This window comes from Camelus ferus, chromosome 29, assembly GCF_009834535.1.
Source record: "Camelus ferus isolate YT-003-E chromosome 29, BCGSAC_Cfer_1.0, whole genome shotgun sequence".
Taxonomy (NCBI): Eukaryota; Metazoa; Chordata; class Mammalia; order Artiodactyla; family Camelidae; genus Camelus; species Camelus ferus.
The window spans coordinates 5,081,560-5,098,838 of record NC_045724.1 but is presented as its reverse complement, the minus strand read 5'-3'; the positions used below and the strand labels follow the sequence as shown (position 1 = coordinate 5,098,838).

Below are 17,279 nucleotides of genomic sequence, written 5' to 3'. Positions count from 1 at the left end.
CAATCCTACTTAATCTCATTTGCAAAGTCCCTTTGGCCATATAAAATAACACATTCCTAGGTCCTTGAGATTAGGACATGGACCTCTTGGGTCAGGGTCTTTTTTCAGCCTTTGGGTGAAGTTAAATAAGAGAATGACCTAGAATGGATTGGGCATGTGAGAGGATAAAGTCTGCTGTTTCCTTGTAATTGTAACATTAAATTTATGACTCAATCATAAATATACAGTAGTACTCTTCCATTTGCCTTGTAAAGTTTTCAACAGCAAAATATTTACATTAAATCTCAATAACTAATGTAACTCTGAAGTCTAGATTAAGAATTGCTCACAGTCCAAGAACAATATGCACAACTTTTCATGTAGAAAACATTAATTTAGAGATGTTTTTAAAAAAGTCATTGAAAGGCAGGATATAGTATATCTACTTACTTTAAGCACCAAAATATACCATGCCATACCATTTGTTTTCACTTCCCAAGTTTACATAACACAATATATTTATGTTCTTAGGGATTTGGAAATTTTCAAATGGAAGTATCACAAGAAACTCAGTAATCTCTTTTATTTCTGGATTTAACACCATAAACATGTTGAACACCATGCACATTAAATAGTGGTGCATGAGGTTTCAAAGATCCTGACTTCATCTTTGCACTGATCATGCTTCTTGGATATATTACATCTCAGTTTTGAATTCATAGTACCCAGAATTGTACTGGTGCAGACTAAGTGATCCATATAATTTCTTGGGGGTAAACTTGGGTTGAGGTTTTATAAGTACATTATATATATATGTATATATGTAAAATACATATACACACACATATTATATATATTTTATATATTATATATTATATATAAAATTTTTATACATAATATATATATTTAAACTAGGAAAGGAGTGATGTGTTTCCTTCCAGGAGTGGTTAATCTGCATGAAAACAGATCTTTTAGGAGGAGAAGACAAGTTTGTTGTGATCTCGTGACATAAAAACATGGAGAGTAGTCAGACTGCTTTCATCATTCACTTAGTTTATTTTCCAGCTTTCAGACTCTGAGCTACTGTGAGCCTGTGTTTTCACACTTCGATGGCCTGGGGAGGAGGTGCATTATCACCAGGACGGAGGCCTTCCTGAGTGAGAAGTCGGCACTTGATGGCTACACGGCACTTTCATTAGCACTGGAAAGGGTGTAAACATGCTCATAAGGACATGTTTCTTACCCCGAGTCCTGGCTTACTTTCTCAGTGTTATTCTGGGTTGAAGACCCAACCTATGGTGGAGATCTAAGTGGAGCAGTTTCTTAAAACCACTCAGGACACTGGAATGTCCTAAAAACCCCTGGAGAACTTCTAGATACATGAACAAACACACAGTTATTTAATTTTTTTCCAATATGGATTAATCATGTCAGTTTTGCTCTGTCTCTCTTAAACATCATCTTCTCTTGGAGAAAAAAGTGGGCTGGGATATTTCATATCTCCACATTTATCAAACATGAATATCTTTGAGTATTTTTTTCCTCAAAAATGGCTAAAAAATGTAGGTTTTTATAGCACATGGATGAGAAAATATGTTATAAGCCAAATTTAACTCTACCTGGAGTGTCCTGTATTGTGTATGTACTACTGTTTAGCTTCACCACCCTGATGTTTGCTGTATCCTTTTATCCAGTATTATCTTCTTCAAACTCTAGTATATGAATTATCAAAGAGTTTTTAGAAGCTTGTCAGTACCTAGTCTATCCTAAAGATCCACCCTAAACTTTCTTTCTTTAATCTATCCCCCTGAAAGTAGTAATTTCATATATATAATGTATATATATATAATACACAATTGTATCATGTATTGTATATAATACAATTAAATACAATAATAATGTTCATTTGTTTTAGATAATAATTTTACCCCTTCCCCCACCCCCATCTGAAAGCATCCAGAGGCTTCCCCATTTTATTTGAATGAAACCTGAATACTGTCAAACCATGATCTATCCCCTGCCAATCCTTCCCATTTTATCTCAATTCCACTCTTCTCTCTGTTCCCTGTGCTTCAGCCTTGGAGGTATCCTGTCAGTTCTCCAAGCATGCTATGTTCTTTGCTGCCTCACAATATTTCTTCTCCTTGGAAATCTCTTCCCCTCGTCCTGTTTGTGTCTGTCCTCCTCTTATCCTTCAGCCCTTGTCTTAGGCAGTACTTTTTCAGAGAGACCTTCCTCTCCTACGAATTTTATCTAGGCGGCTCCCCTCTGTTATCCTTCATCACTATAGTACTATGTAGCATATATGTACCATCTAGCACTGAAAATGTTAATTATATGTCTGTGTATTTGTTAAGTAGGTTTTAGCCCCTCTTTCTCAACAGAAAAATCCACTGGGAACAGAAAGGCAACAGGAGAGTTGGGAAGTGGAATGGCTCATAACTCAAAGGTTCATCCTTTGACTGCACAAAGACTCAACCACAGTTTTGCAAGGTCCTGTTTATTTATTTGTCTAGCCATTTTAATTGAGGTTTTGGTATTAATCAAAGGAGACTGCTGTTTTAAGGTTGAGGAGCAGACATCCATGCAAGAAGTATAAATAAAATGCGTGAGGTCACCAAAATCAATTGACCGTGTATATGGGCTTCATGACTTTATGGGCTAGACCAACTACAGAATGGAAAATTATGGAATGTTTTGCTTTTTTTTTTTTTTTGGAAAGTGAGGTGAGCCAAGAAAACCATTGGAACTTGACAAAATGGAGCAGAGTATTCCACTAAATGTAAATTATGTGCTTCCCTCCTGCTTTGCATAGAAATTAGACACCTCTCCTCCCTGTTGTTTGATGGCATATTAATAACATAATCCACATAGAAAAGGTGGTAAACTTCTAGTAACTAGAAGTGTAGCCAAATACAACTATCTCATTTAAAAGAAAGCTTAGAGAAGAGATTTAGAAAGAATTTGTGTCACTAAGATTAAGATGATGTGTAAATTTTGAATTAAAAATAAAGAGCTAATCTGAGCCTGCTATTGGCTGTTTTCCCTGGTCATTGTTGACCTGTTGCTTTTCTCTTGATTTTAGTCACATTGCTGTAGGCAGAAGCATGCACTTGAACATCCATGTTATCCTCCTGCTCTGTTTGTCAGCAGCACTTCCTAGAAAAAATCATACAAAGTAAAAGGTAAATGCTCCCCCTCCTCAAAGATAATCTCATGAGGACACAATCCATTCCCCCCCCTCTTTGTTTGTGGGATTACACTATGGAGACATAATCCTGGAGAGGTAGCATTCATCTTGTGATGACCATCATGGCATTAACCTGAGGAAGAAATTCCAACATGAGATGTTGCAATTGATTAAAGGGGATCCTTGCATAATCAAGGAATGAATCTTGGAACCAGACATCATTTTAGTGATCAGTTAATGTTCTTATGATTGAGGCCACAGTTAGTTGGATTTCCTATTATCTGTAGCCAGAAGCATCCCTTACAGATTTGTTACCCTTACTATTACTAGGGCTTCTGGGCTTACCCAAGACAAGGGGGCAGAAGCTAGCATGTCTAAAGAACTCAGAGTTTCCTCAGAGGTGGAGACTTGGAGCATATATGATGTAGCATAATTCTCATGATTGGTGAAATGACTGAAACTCAGAAGTGAATACATATTCTGGTGGAATAATGAAAAAATGTTGGCTATATTTATTAAATGGAGGATTTCTTCTAGACCAGTTAAAGAATTAAAAAGAAGTTGCAGGATAGCAAGTTAAATCAATTAAAATATGATGTCATTTTATAAAACACACTGTAATTTTGTTTTAAAGGCTAAAGAAAAGATAGAAAAAAATTAAATAGACAGAAATAGTTGATAAAGAAGGCTTTAGAGAATTATTCCTGTATTTTAATAAAATGGGACTAAAAAAAAATTGCAATGAGAAGCAATCTTACTCAATGATAGGCATAAACTCTTTCCTTCCCCAGATTACCAGGTGTGAAAATATCTTATTTAGTAATACTGTTTTCTTCCAATTTTCCATTATGTAAAAGGTTAGCTATTCTCAGAAAGTCAAGCAGTAATGCAGAAAATTGCTCTGTTTGAACAATTGTTTCTTAGCTTCTAAAGTCATCTGTGGTTTGGCATTAGAGAAATGTATAATGTTAGGCAATATAAAATTCATTTTTATTCTCTTATAACAGTGACTGGTGTTTTGTTAAACAAGTCAGTGCATTTCTGGCTAAATAATGAAAAGTTTATATTATTAAATATATCGCTTAGAAATATTTAAGGACCAGTTACATAGCTTTCAGTTTTTTCTTGTTTACAGATATTTTTGCTACTCCATAATAGGATTGTTCAAGGAGAGCTCTGAGAGAGTATAGAGCGATTTTCAATGCAAAGGGTTCATGGATGAGTAACAGTATTTAACCTTATCACAGTCAGGCTGGGCACTTCCTAGAGATTTTTGGATTAAAGGAGCCTGTGAAGTGATAAGATGGAAGAGGCATGGGTTCAAGCTCATTTGGCAGAGACCCTTCCTACTCAGTGATGGCAGATGTTTAGGCCCAAGGTCTTTCTTTCTAACTAGTGATTATTTTCCATTATCCTCAATACCTACTTTGAATTATATTAATTGCAGTGAAAGATACAATAATGTGGAAACCTAAAATTAGTGTCACTTCTAATGCTAAGAGCATATTCAACACAAGGCCTGCTTGGGTGTCAGTATTTAAACTGAAATATTTCAGTGAGTAGAAAGTTGAAGAGGGGACAGGAAAGGAGAAATGAGAGAAGAGAAATAGAATCGTATATAGTGTTAGAAAGAAAAATCTTAATAATTTATTTAGCCTCCATGAGAGGATATTATTTGAATTTCAGATATTGCTCTAATGCCTCTGAGGAGCTAGGAAATTTGACCAAGCCTATCATACCTATGAAACTACAGCAATACATTTCCAAGCTACTGTTAAAAGAATATTCTTTTAAGAGTTCAAAGATTTAGAAAGTCTTTTGAGTATATCTGTTCCAGAGAATAGATAGCATGTCTTGTGATTTAAGAGTTATCACAAGAACTAATAATGAACTAATAATGCATAGGGGGCTAATTGTTAGATGACAGAAATTGTTACTAAGATCTACACTTCACCCCATGCTTTTAAGATGTGGGGACTAAACCTGAGGACAAGCCTACTAGTGGGAGACAGAGCATGAATAAACAAAAATAAATCCTATAGTGCGATGGATGGTTACAAATGTTGTGGAGCATGGAAGGGGGATCAGGAGTGCTGGGGTGGGGAGGTTACCATTTGAAATAAGGTAGTGACTGAGATGACATCTGATAAAACCCTGAAGGAAATGAGAGAAAGAATTATATGGATATCTAGGGGAGAGGATTCTAACCACAGGGAACAGCAAGTGCAAAGGCCCTGGGGTGAGAGCATATCAACATGTTAGAGTAATGGCAAAGAAGTTGGTGTGACTGATGGGGGGTAAGTAAGGGAGAACAGTCTAGGGAATGGGGTCAGACAGAATAATAGAAGCAATTGTGTGCAATGTTGAGGACCTTTTATTTTACTGAGTGAATGTGGAAGTTCTTGGAGAGTTTTGAGTAGAAGAGTAACAGGATTTTAAAAGGATACCTATGTGTGCTGAATTGATGGAAGCAGGGAACCACTGAGGAGGCTATTGAAATAATCAAAGTGAGAAATGATGGTGGTTTAGACCACAGAAGTAGCATGGAGGTGGTGGCAAATGATCAGATGCCAGATATACTTCGAAGGTTTCACTGGCAGGGTTTGCTGATAATTGAATTTACAGTATGAGAGAAAGATTGAAGTCAAGGACGACTGAAATGCTTTTGATTTGCACAACTGAAAGGATGGACATGCTGTTGGATGACACAACTTTGTGTTTTTTCTGTCCATGTTAGGTTTTGTGCAAGCAGAAATGATGAAAGTGAGATGTATCTATGTTTGACCCTTTGCTATGTGAGCACAGTGAGGCAGGAATGATGGTAAGGAATTGGGTATATATGTCAAAAGTTATCATTATATGATGGGCCAAACAATCCAATCTGGCTAAATAAAAAGGCGAAGATGTGACGGGGATGGGAGTAGGTGAGACTGGGTGGAGATTACATCACGGAAAAGAAGAGGTTAAGAAATTTTGAGGACCAGTTTATTGGGAAAATCATTGAAATTACTGACAGTTGTGAGTTAGAGCTGGAAATAGTGACAGTAAACCAGGGGCTGATATCCGCCAGGAAGGAGGGGAATTAACCAAGTGATTGGTGGATTAATAAAATGATGAAGGGTCATGATGATTATGTGACAGTTAAAAGAAGGATTTTAGGAAGAATGGAAGGAAATGAATCAGAAGTTGCAAAGAAAAAAAGCTATTTCAGGGGTCATGGGAGAGAAAACCCTAATTTAAAGGGCTGTAAGAGAAGCATTATCCTCGGGGACAGACCAGATTTAATTAGAGTAAGGTGATGCTCAGAATATTCAGGGAAGAATAAGTATGGGTAAATAGTTTTGCTGATAATTGAACATGAATTCAGGAAGATCACATGCTTTCAGGACTGGAGAGTGGTGGGTTATGGTGTCAATCAGGGGGATGTAAGAAAGCTGTAAAAGATTTTTGTTGTGGTAGAAAGATGACCTTGTATCCTCAGCTTCTTGTGATGACCGATGTGCAGGCAGTCCTCACTTGGCCCAGGTCCACGACTACTGAGATCAAATCATGTTACCATCAAATCTCAGTTACCAGGGGACTGTGCAAAGTGGGGACTGCTGGTGTTCTGCAATGAAAGGAATAAGGAAACTAATCCAGCTCCACTGGGCAGATGAAGCCCACTGGGCTGAGTCTCAAGTTGGAAGTCAGGCCAATATATATGTGGAGACAGTGAGCTAATGTAGAGGGATATGTGGAGGGCACCAAGAATCTTGGTGACAGTGGTAGACCACAGAGGTAGGATTGAGGTGGTGGCAGATGATCAGATACCAGGTATACTTCAAAGGTTTCACTGGCAGGATTTGCTGATAATTGAATTTATGGCATGAGAGAGAGTGAAGTCAATGATGACTTAAATGTTTTGATTTGCACAGCTGAAAGGATGGACATGCCATTAGATGGCACAACTTTAGAAACATCTAGGACCTTTAAAAAGTCTCCACACCTAGGCTACACCCTCAGGCATCAGTGATTTTTAATATTCCCCAAGTTGACTCCAGTGGGCAGCCAAGTTTGAGGACCATCATGCTGCAGCATCATTTAATCCTGGGATACTCAACTCATTGAAGGCATCTGTCATGTCATCACTTCTGATTTTCTCTTCTGCCAGTTCTTATCTGTTCAGACTGTGACAGGACCTCATTTTTCAGTGGCTTAGTTTGCCACGTAAATAGTTGCAGAACGTTGCATTCATCAATTACATTGGATTCTGCATCTGTGGGAGATTTCTAATGTCACATTGTGCTCCTTTTGCATTTTAGTTGCATATTATTGTTCTATTTCATTTTATTGTCCCACTTGAAACCATAATTAGCCCACACAGACACTGGCCAGAAGAATGGAAACAGAAGCAAGATATTTTCATTTTAAAATTTCTTTGCTTCCTTACCTAAAAATCTGTGTGTGTAGATTTGTGAAAGGAAAATTTTTCCTCTGATGTATTTTATTTGCCCATACTTATAATTTATTTAAGCAATTAGTATCATTGAACATTTAATATTTTTCTTTTTGCTATCATAAATTGTGATAAATAAATTAATAAAAATAACTTTAATTAATTAAAAATATAATGCATTAATAAATACAATAATGCATAGCTTTTTTAATGCTTTTAAACCAAAAATTGCACTGGACAAAGTTAAACAGGCAAGGCTGACTTTATTTAAAGCTATCCCAATAATGGAGAGAGATCAGAACTATATATATATTTTTTTAATTGAATAGTCAGTTACAGTGTGTCAATTTCTGGTATACAGCATAAGAGAAAGACCAGAACTGAATTCAACTCCAAGAAACAAAGGGCAGGAGGAATTTGAAATGTCATGGTGGGAGGGAGGCCAGAGGCCATCTATGTTTGCTAGTTGATTTTACTCAAAGGAGAAGTAAAATTTCTCTTGCCTTTGTGGCAGGAGGTAGTTTTATAATTTGGAGCAAGGCACAGGCTCCTGCCTTCCCATGAAACTGGGAAGTAGGGGTGCTGTCTCCTCTGATGGTGACATTTCTAAGAGATGGCTCCCGGGTCCTTGAGAAAGCTCTTCCTGAATTGTAAAGCTGGCAAGAGACTTTTTAAAAAGATTTATATCTTAAAGGGCAGAGAGAAAATTTACAATTCCAAGTTTTCTAAAGTAAATGCTGTAAGAAAAGGGAAATGATGGCCTAGAGTCAGAAAGAAAAGTCTGTCTAAAGTTGTGTCAAGCAGAGAGAAAGTTGGGGTTGCTTTCTTCAATGTACATCTCATATTAATTGTCAAGGAAGAGTCGTGAATTGCTAGGTGAGTGCAAGAGATGCTTTTAAACCTTAATTTGACTCCTATTAGAAAATCACCATCAGAATGATTTCTTTCTGTAATTTGTACTGCCACTCGTAGAGTATGAGGGTTCCCATTTTGCTATATGTGTGCCAGTGTAGGTTGGTAAGAGAGACTCTTTCTTTCCAAATTTTATTTTATTCTGACTTTTTTGCAAGTGAAGAATGGATTATCATACTTGGAACTACCAGTGAGGTTGAACTTCAAAAATGTATTTATTATCCATTTGCATTTTCTCATTGGGAATTGCCATGTTATGACATTTTTTAAAAATTCTTCTTTGATAGTATTTATATTGTTTTTAAAAGAAAACTACAAGTGTTGTCCTGCTTAGGAGCTCATAAATGGGACAGAAGTCTGAAAAATGTACCAAGAGCAAACTACAGATCGAGGCATTTTTTTCCTTATAAATTTCAAACCTCAGTTTTGACTAAATTCCTTAGTTTTGAATAAGAACAGCTGGAGTAAGAGAAGATGTCTAGTTTTAGATTATTGTGGCTTCAGGCCAAAGGAATTGCTATGTCTTAGGCTTAGTGAAATATTAGACACTGACATTTCTCTTCCATAGAAGACAGTCACTGCTTGTTGGAGGGAGAAAAAGAGAGGATAAATATTTTATAGGAAACATTAAATGACAATCAAAATGATGACTAAGGAAAGACAAACTTTCTTCTCTCTGGTTCCCCCCTCTTCCCCAGAAACAACCACCATCCACACCACATGTAAACAACAGGCATCTTTTTTCTTTGGTTCTCCAGATCAATCATGATCACAAAGCTCTTGAATTTAGCCTGGTTTTTCTAAACCACTTTGGGTAGTACAGGATAGAAAACAGTAACAAATTGATCATTAGAATATTATTGGTAGGATATTATTAAGTCGCACAGGTATTCCACCTCTCTCACAGGCTGTTGTCAGACACTGATGTCCTCATGGTCCTCATCCTTTTGTGATAATTGCTGAGATTCATGATCCTACCCTTCGAGAACTGAAACTTTCTTCGCTATTTTCCTTCTTCTTCTTTGTTTCTCCACATTTTATTAGCTCTCTATTTTTCTTGTTGCAGAAAGCCCTGACTTTTTATACCAAAAACAGCTTGCAGTGTTGTTTTTCTGAGCAGTCATCTACCCTGGAGAAAAATTATGTGCCTCTCTCGGAAGGTGCATTGTATGTTTTCTCTCCTCCTTGCATAAGAAACTGCAGGATCTTTTTTTCCTGCTCCACTCACTAGAAGAAAAAATGATACAGTTCTCTGTATTCTACTTTTTAATTTATTTTGGTCCTTTTTGAAAAAATAGATACTTAGAAAATGTCGTTGGCATTTAAAAAGGGCTTAAAGATAATAAATTGACAAATTGACAACTTAGCATTATTGCAAATGGTGCTGAAGGAAATAAAAAGGAATTGTGATTAGATAACCAGGTATTGAACTAAAGAATGAAGAATGAGAGATGTAGAAGACAGTTTTTTTTTTTTATTTGAATTTTTTTAATTGAAGCAGTCAGTTACAAGGTGTCAGTTTCTGTGTGCAGCACAATGTCCCAGTCATGCATATACCTAGCATATATTTGCATTCATATTCTTTTTCATTAAAGGTTATTACAAGATATTGAATATAGTTGTTGTTTGTTCATTTTTAAATCTATGACAGTTTTTTTTTTAAGTGGACAGGATCTGATGGTGAATTTTATATGTGAATTAGATTATGTTGTTCAGGAATGCTTGCTTTTGGTATCCTGAATTTCATACTGAGTCTATCAGTAGTATCCAGAGTGAAACTGACTTTTAAACTATTGGATGGGCAGGGACTTTACCAAATTCTATTAAAAGCTTGACTTAAATAAAAATTAGTAGTTCTGAAGATCATGCTGCCAATTCATTCTTCCAAAAGCTTCTCCTGTATTTTTCAAACTCTGCTGTCAAAAGCTGGCTCCTGTGGAAAGCAAGGCAGACCACCCAAATGGGAACAAACGCAGGCCGCTTAGGCAGAGCTTGTTAAGTCACAATGGAGTCAGGCACCATCACTTGTGTTTGGCAGAGACTCAAAGGCAGACAGGAGTGGGAAAGCTGAGAGTAACAAAAAATCTTGGAAGTGTTAGTTTTTCTCTGATTGGAGGTTGTTGGCACAGGAAGCTGGAGGGGGGCTGTCCAGAATGGGGGACCTCTTTTGTGATTGGTTGGAGAGAATTTTTGACCCTTTCTGATTTGAAATGGGGCCAAAAATCCCGGAAGTGGGCAATCAGTGACCTAAGTCCTTACCCTTCTGAGCTGCTTGCTAAAGAGGCTGTGGGTTGGAGCTCGTTCATCACATCTGGTCTGTCACTCCCCAGACAATACCAACAGAACCTGCTGGTAAGACGAAGCTGAGTTTATTGCTTACTTGGGTCAGAGAGACTTCTGCCTCCAAAGCTTTGCCAGTGTCTTGGCATGGGGGAGTTGAAGTCAGAATCTGTAGAGAATTTTGTTTATAAATACAGCCAGGCGTGGCTTTGGTTCTCAGTGTGGGAATAGGTAGTCTCTTTCTCTCTTTTCAATTGGACTGTATCCTCTCTGCCTCCCTTAGACACCCTTTGTCCTGCGTTGAAGGTTGCATTAATAGATGAAATAGCCATATGAAATTCATCGTGGTGTTTTCACGGAGCAAGTTTTCAGAACGGTGCACTATATTCCATCGTAGAGCGAATAGTCTCTATTCCCCCTAGATATCTCCCAAAGGCAGTCTACGAATCCCTGGAGTCTGACCTTGTTTGGTCCTGTTGATGGTAGAAGGAACACTTTCTCTGACCCAAATCAGTTAGCAAAATTTATGCATCTGAGCATGGTAACATGAACTATCCTTTCTTCTGCTGGTACCAGGAGACTCGCAGCTGATGGGGAGAAGCCACTGAGGAGGAGACGCAGTGTTAGCTCTGGTGAGTAGCTGCAATGTAGGTTTTGTCCTCACTGAGCGGGGAGTGTGGGTGGCTCCAGAATGTCTGTGAAGTGGATGTTTTTGTGCAGTTGGGTTTGCATGAGGAGCATGCCCTCTTTTTTTTACTGTATGTATCTTTCAAATAACTTGTAGGTATATTACCCTCAAAACCATGATGGAGCATCTACAAGTGCCTGAATGGAGGTTTCCTGCAGAGATAGTAATTATTCAAGGCATGAAAATTTCCCTAATAATAAACCCAGATCAGAGTTCAAACCAAAAAGATTCCCAAGCAATGAGTGTATTATCTTAGTGAACAATGCGTTTAATCCCACAGATATATCCCAGGATACATCTTTCCTGGGGCTGTGACATTTTTATCCTGCTCAGTGTATTCATCTTCTCCTTCCCTAGAAAAGGCCCCAGGCTCTTTATGTTAATTATTCCATCCAGTTTCCTGAGCTCAGCATGCAAAACTGTGGCTTGCTGAGTCACAAACGGTCCTGTTTTACCCATTCCTTAGGGAAGGAGACATCCTTCTCTTGCATTTATTTGACTGAGAGGTACATCACTCAAAAAAATATAGGAAAAATTAAATTGATGCCAAGCTTACTTGGTTCTTCCTAAATTTAATTGGTAGTATCTCTTGCTAAAAAAAAAAAAAAAATCAGTCAATCAAATCAGGTAATGAGGATCTGGTAGGGACACCCACACTGCTACTGGATGAATGAATAAATAATGTTGATCAGCTATTTATTATACTTTGGTTTGTTGCTTCAAGAGACTTAGAAATGTTGGCATTGTTGCTTATGGAGTAGATGTACACGTGGTAAGAGGGCTAAATAGGTAACAGTTGAATTGATCAGGGAACAAGTTGCAAGGCTGTGGATTAGTGTTGTAAGATTAGAATTAAGAGAGTACAGGTGTCTCTTACTTTGGGTGGTTGTGTGAAACCATGAAAATGACCCAGCAGGCTAAAACTATGCAAAGTCATTTGATTATCCACGGGGGAAATGATGATTGCTTTGCATTTTTGTTTATAACATCAAAAAAAAAACTGTCTTACTGTAAAGTATAAATGTGTAAGGAAATACCAGAAAATTAAAACTGGTATTTAGTACACTGTAAGTTAAAATTATAGTGTCATAGTATAAAATTATAATATTAGAAATAGAAACATTGAGAATTGAAGTGTTTTATTTCTTTTACATAACTTATTAGTTACAGTTTGACTGGTACTTATCTGCATCTTTGCATCACCTAGTTTATGATCCTGAGTGAACATCTTTTCTCCGCCCTGGCAAGTTGTCATGTTACTTCCTAAGAGTGGATCAGAGTTCAGTAGTTTATCCACTGCACTTGCCATATCATCAAATACATCTGAAAGTTTCTTTAGTGAAACCTGGAGTACCCTGTAAGGGGCCTGGACTATCCTGTCTAAGTGCTACTAAGTCACACTTGGCTTGCTGGCATGCAGCAAAGCCAAGATGTTAACCCCCTGAAAAGAAAAAGACTCTGGTTCTTGTCATACCTGAAGGGTAAGTTTACAGTTGGGAGACAGAGTGCGTTGTGTAGTGAAAGATTTTAAAAGATTTATTTAGAAAAGGGAAAGTACACCCCCCAAGAATTGGGGGCAGGCCAATCCAAGGGAGGAAAAGTGGCGTGTTTTGTCCCCCCTTTCTCTTATACCCTTCTTTAGAGGTGGTCTTTTGATTGATTGATGGCTCTTGTCCCTGGAATGCTGAGTCACATTTGGCCCCTTTGAGCACTCCCTTACCCATGATGCAGACAAAAAAACCCATGGGGTGGGGGCAGGGCTTAAATCTCAATGTTAATTATAATGCAAGGAACATTGCGTTGTGTCCAGCTAAGTACTTCCTGCTACTGTGCAGTCGTGGCTGTCAGGTTCTAACTGGTTTCTTGCTGGCATAAAGCCCCTTTATGGTGGAGGTGGGCATAATGCCATCTTCTGGACCATCCTCCCTCTCCTCCTCCTCATCTGCCCAGTGCCCCAACTTACCTAACTATCTAACAAACCTACTGACACTGGGTTGTGGTAAAGAAAGTGTAGCCTTTATTGTGGGTGCCAAACAAGAAGTCTGGGATGCTGATGCTCAAAAAACCCAAACTCCCCAGTGGGTTTCAGGGAAGCATTTTTAAAGGCAAGTTGAGGGAGGAGAGTCACAGGGTATGTGATCAGTGCACAATTCTCTGATTGATTGATGGAGAAGTGACAGAGTGGTATCACAGGGGTTAACATTATCAATCCTCAGGCCCCAGCTGGTCTGGGGGCTACATGGTCACGGTCATTATATAGTTAACTTCTTCCATTTAGTGGGGATTTTAACATCTATAAAACATCTCAGGAAATGGGCATCAGGTACTGTTATCTAGGTACTTCAGGGAGGAACTAAAGATTCTGTGTCTGCCATATGTCTGATTTACTGTTTAAATCGTTACCTATTCTCCTGGGCCCAGCTGCTATTTTTTTTTGTTACTGCCTGTTCACAGCCTTTCAGTCATTAATTCCCAAGCTAGGCTTTTGTGACTCAGGGGAGGCCTGGGAGACTCCAGGTTTTCTACAAGCAAGAAATAGGCAGAGAACATGGTTGGGGATGTTCCATCTCAGGAAGGCCCTGGAGGGTCCTGCTTGGTTACATAAGGTCAGTGGAGACCCATTTAAGGGTTATATACAAGCAGAGAAATGTGATATGCAACTTTGCAGTCTTATAAAGATATCAGTGCAGCATTTTAGAAAATGGAATGGCGTTGGGGAGAGGCGATGTGATCTGGTGGAGGTTTAATGGGGGAGATAGGAGAAAAGGAAGAATAATTATTTAATGCAACATACAAGACTTAAATAGTGAAATATATGGACATGAGATGCATTGAGGCAGGAGACTCAGCAGATTTGTGCAGCAAAGTGATTGTAGGCTCTGGAGTGCCCCTAGGGAATTAATATACATGAACTGATTTTCACCTGAATAGAGTGCATTTGAGAATTCTGGAAAGAGGATTATTTTCTGTCCAGATTCTTGTAGGGAGCATCAGTGATGCTAGAAAGCCATGGTATCAGTTTCTTAACTCTGCTCTAATGACCAGGTCAAAGCCTTATGGGAAAAAAAGGAGGACTGGTAAGGAAAAGTAAAACGTGTTTTTGCATGAGGCACTAGATGACACAGGTATCAGTGCCTCAGTACATGGGTGACAGTGTGTGGCCGGAGTTTGGGTTAGCAGCCTTCTCAGCCATTCCTGTGCAAAATGAAATCTGGCTGTGGCACAATGAGAAGGGAAGTCAGCCTGTTTGGCTGCTTAAGGATGAACAGCTTTTGGAAAACAGGAGACAGCACCAGAAGGAGGGGACCCTGTTCTATAAAGAGCACTGGCAGGAGACACCACTGCAGGGAGTCCTCTGGATCCCTCTGAGGCAGTGAGCAGTCACAGGGGTTTCGGAGCAGAGTCATAAGAAACAACTGAGCAGGAATTTATACTGGACACCTGAGGCACTCCCAGAAATAATTTGGGAGACTTGGAGAATCTTAAGACTCCAGTTACTGAGGTTGGGTGGGGGGGAGTCTATGAACCAGAGAAATTGAATATTAATACGAATATGATTTCATTTTTATCAACTTTCTGTTGAGGTTAGGGAACATTCAGGGTACATTTTCACTTATAATAATAAATTATTCTCTATAGAGTCTCTTCCACTAAAATGTAATCTGACTGATGGTTGAAGGAGTGACATATTGATGTTTCTGTCTTTGTAATAACACAGCACCTGGCACATATTAGGAACAAAATAAATGTCAGCTCAATGAATGAATAAGTGAAGGAATTAGAGACACAAGATATAGTTGTTATTCAAATGACCTTATTTAAGTAGGATAAAATGTGTTCTGTTATTTCACCTTGCTTAAAAATAGACTGAGTTAAAATTTAGTGACAAAGAGCTGCATTATAAACAGGGCAGAAAAAGCATTTCCAGATAACATTTAATAGCTTTACAAGTGTGTTTTAATGAACTTTAAGATATAGCTTCCCCTATAATTGCTAACAACTGTGTTGTTGTAGGTTGACGATCGTGCATGCTTATCAAAGGTCCTATTGACTTATACTTGTTCTGTTTATTGATTACTTAATTAGTTTTCCAAGATAGCTAATCAGAGAGACATGTAGGTATTTAGGAGTCTTTCTTTAAACCAGGCTAAGAAATTTAAAACAGAAATGTGTGACCTGAAATTCAAGCTTAGTAATGGCAGAACTCCTGCGGAACATGGATGGAATGTCATACTCAATCCTGAGTGAAATAGTTACAGTTTAATATTTCTGTTATCTGCTTCAGAATGATAATATTTTCTTTTTGGTGCATTGGATAGAGAAAGATATCACATGTATGCATCTGTGGTTGCAACTGGTATTTTAATTTCCATCTGAATCTTAGTTTAGCAGAAGTAAATGCACATTTTTTCTGGCCAGGATATGAAACACATTTCTGTTCTGACACTTCCTCTTTTTATTAGAAATATATTGATAAAATATAAAATTCATCATGTATTTTTCATGTTTTAAAGTTGTATTTTAAAATTCATATCAATTTTGTATCTCTGGTCACTTATTAACTAATGTAATATAATGTGACATTAGTGAAATCTTCTACCAAGGAATTCTTTAACTTCAGTTACTTCTTTTGAAAATCAGTTCTCTCTCCTTTTCTAATCAGTTCAAAACCACTAGCACATTTAAATCATATTCTTCTCTGTTCTGTGTGAAATAAATTCCTACAAATATTTTTGCTGTGTTTTAAAAAGGAATGACTTCTGATTTTATGCTTTTCTCACAGTTGCACAAGTTTTTAAAGAAAAGTTGTAGGATTATTTTGCTCCTTCAACATAACTGTACATTTTGTTAGATGTCTTGGTGCCTTATTTTTCTTAATATTAAAGTGTATCACAATACATCAGAATAGATGGGGTTATGCATTAATGAAAGCAGAATGTTAATGGTGTGCAATTAGCCTGTGGTTTGAACTATGTACCTTGAGATAAGAACAGTTGTTCTAGAGAATTCTAGATGCTGCCTTGACTTATGGCAAACTCAGTAAACAGTTTCTGATCTTAGGATTTTTATGTACTAGTGATGACAGCTTTTATTGTCAAGTTACATTATTTTTTTATTAAAACTATTTTTCATATGACTTTAGGGAAGCAAAAGTTACAGAGCTGATTTGTGAAAAGTATTTGAACCTAACAGAGTGAGAAATTGAGATGATAAAACTAAAAGATAGCTTTAGTTTTTCTGTTTGAAGCTTGAGACCTCAGAGATACATGAATCATTGAGTAAAAAAAAAAGCCACTCATTTATTCATTCTTTCATCCAAGCATATAACCAGTATTTATTAAGCTTATAATATTTGCTCATGTGAAAATTGAATCAGGAGAGCTTTTTGTTTCAGAGTAAATTGTTTTCATTTAAAAATTCTTAACAGGGAGTAATAAAAGACGTATATACCTCTAGCCGTCACCAATTCCTTCCGTTAATAATTCATCTAGTCATTCAGCTGACACTTGTTCAGCAACAGATGCTCATTTACATAAAATAAGAAACAATATGTTCAGGAGTTGGAGATGAAAAATGCATAGTTATTTAGAAAATATCAATGAACTTTATTTTAGTGGAATATACATGGGGCAGCTAGAAAAAAAATCTGTAGAGTTTTAATTGTGTAAAATGTGAGGAAAAGGAACAGAAGTTGCATGCCAAAGAAGCAAATGAAAAGAAAAAAAAAGTGCATGTTTTCTAACTTCTTGGAATTGTACTTGTTTATTTTCTGTTATTTATAGATAATTTAGGAG

The 17,279-nt window shown here is 37.4% G+C and overlaps 1 protein-coding gene across 8 annotated transcripts in view; it reads left to right on the top strand.

The window, feature by feature from the left end:
- The window catches only part of RALYL (RALY RNA binding protein like), a 585,337-nt gene that overhangs the window by 77,738 nt on the left and 490,320 nt on the right, over nt 1–17,279 (top strand). The window lies entirely within an intron of this gene.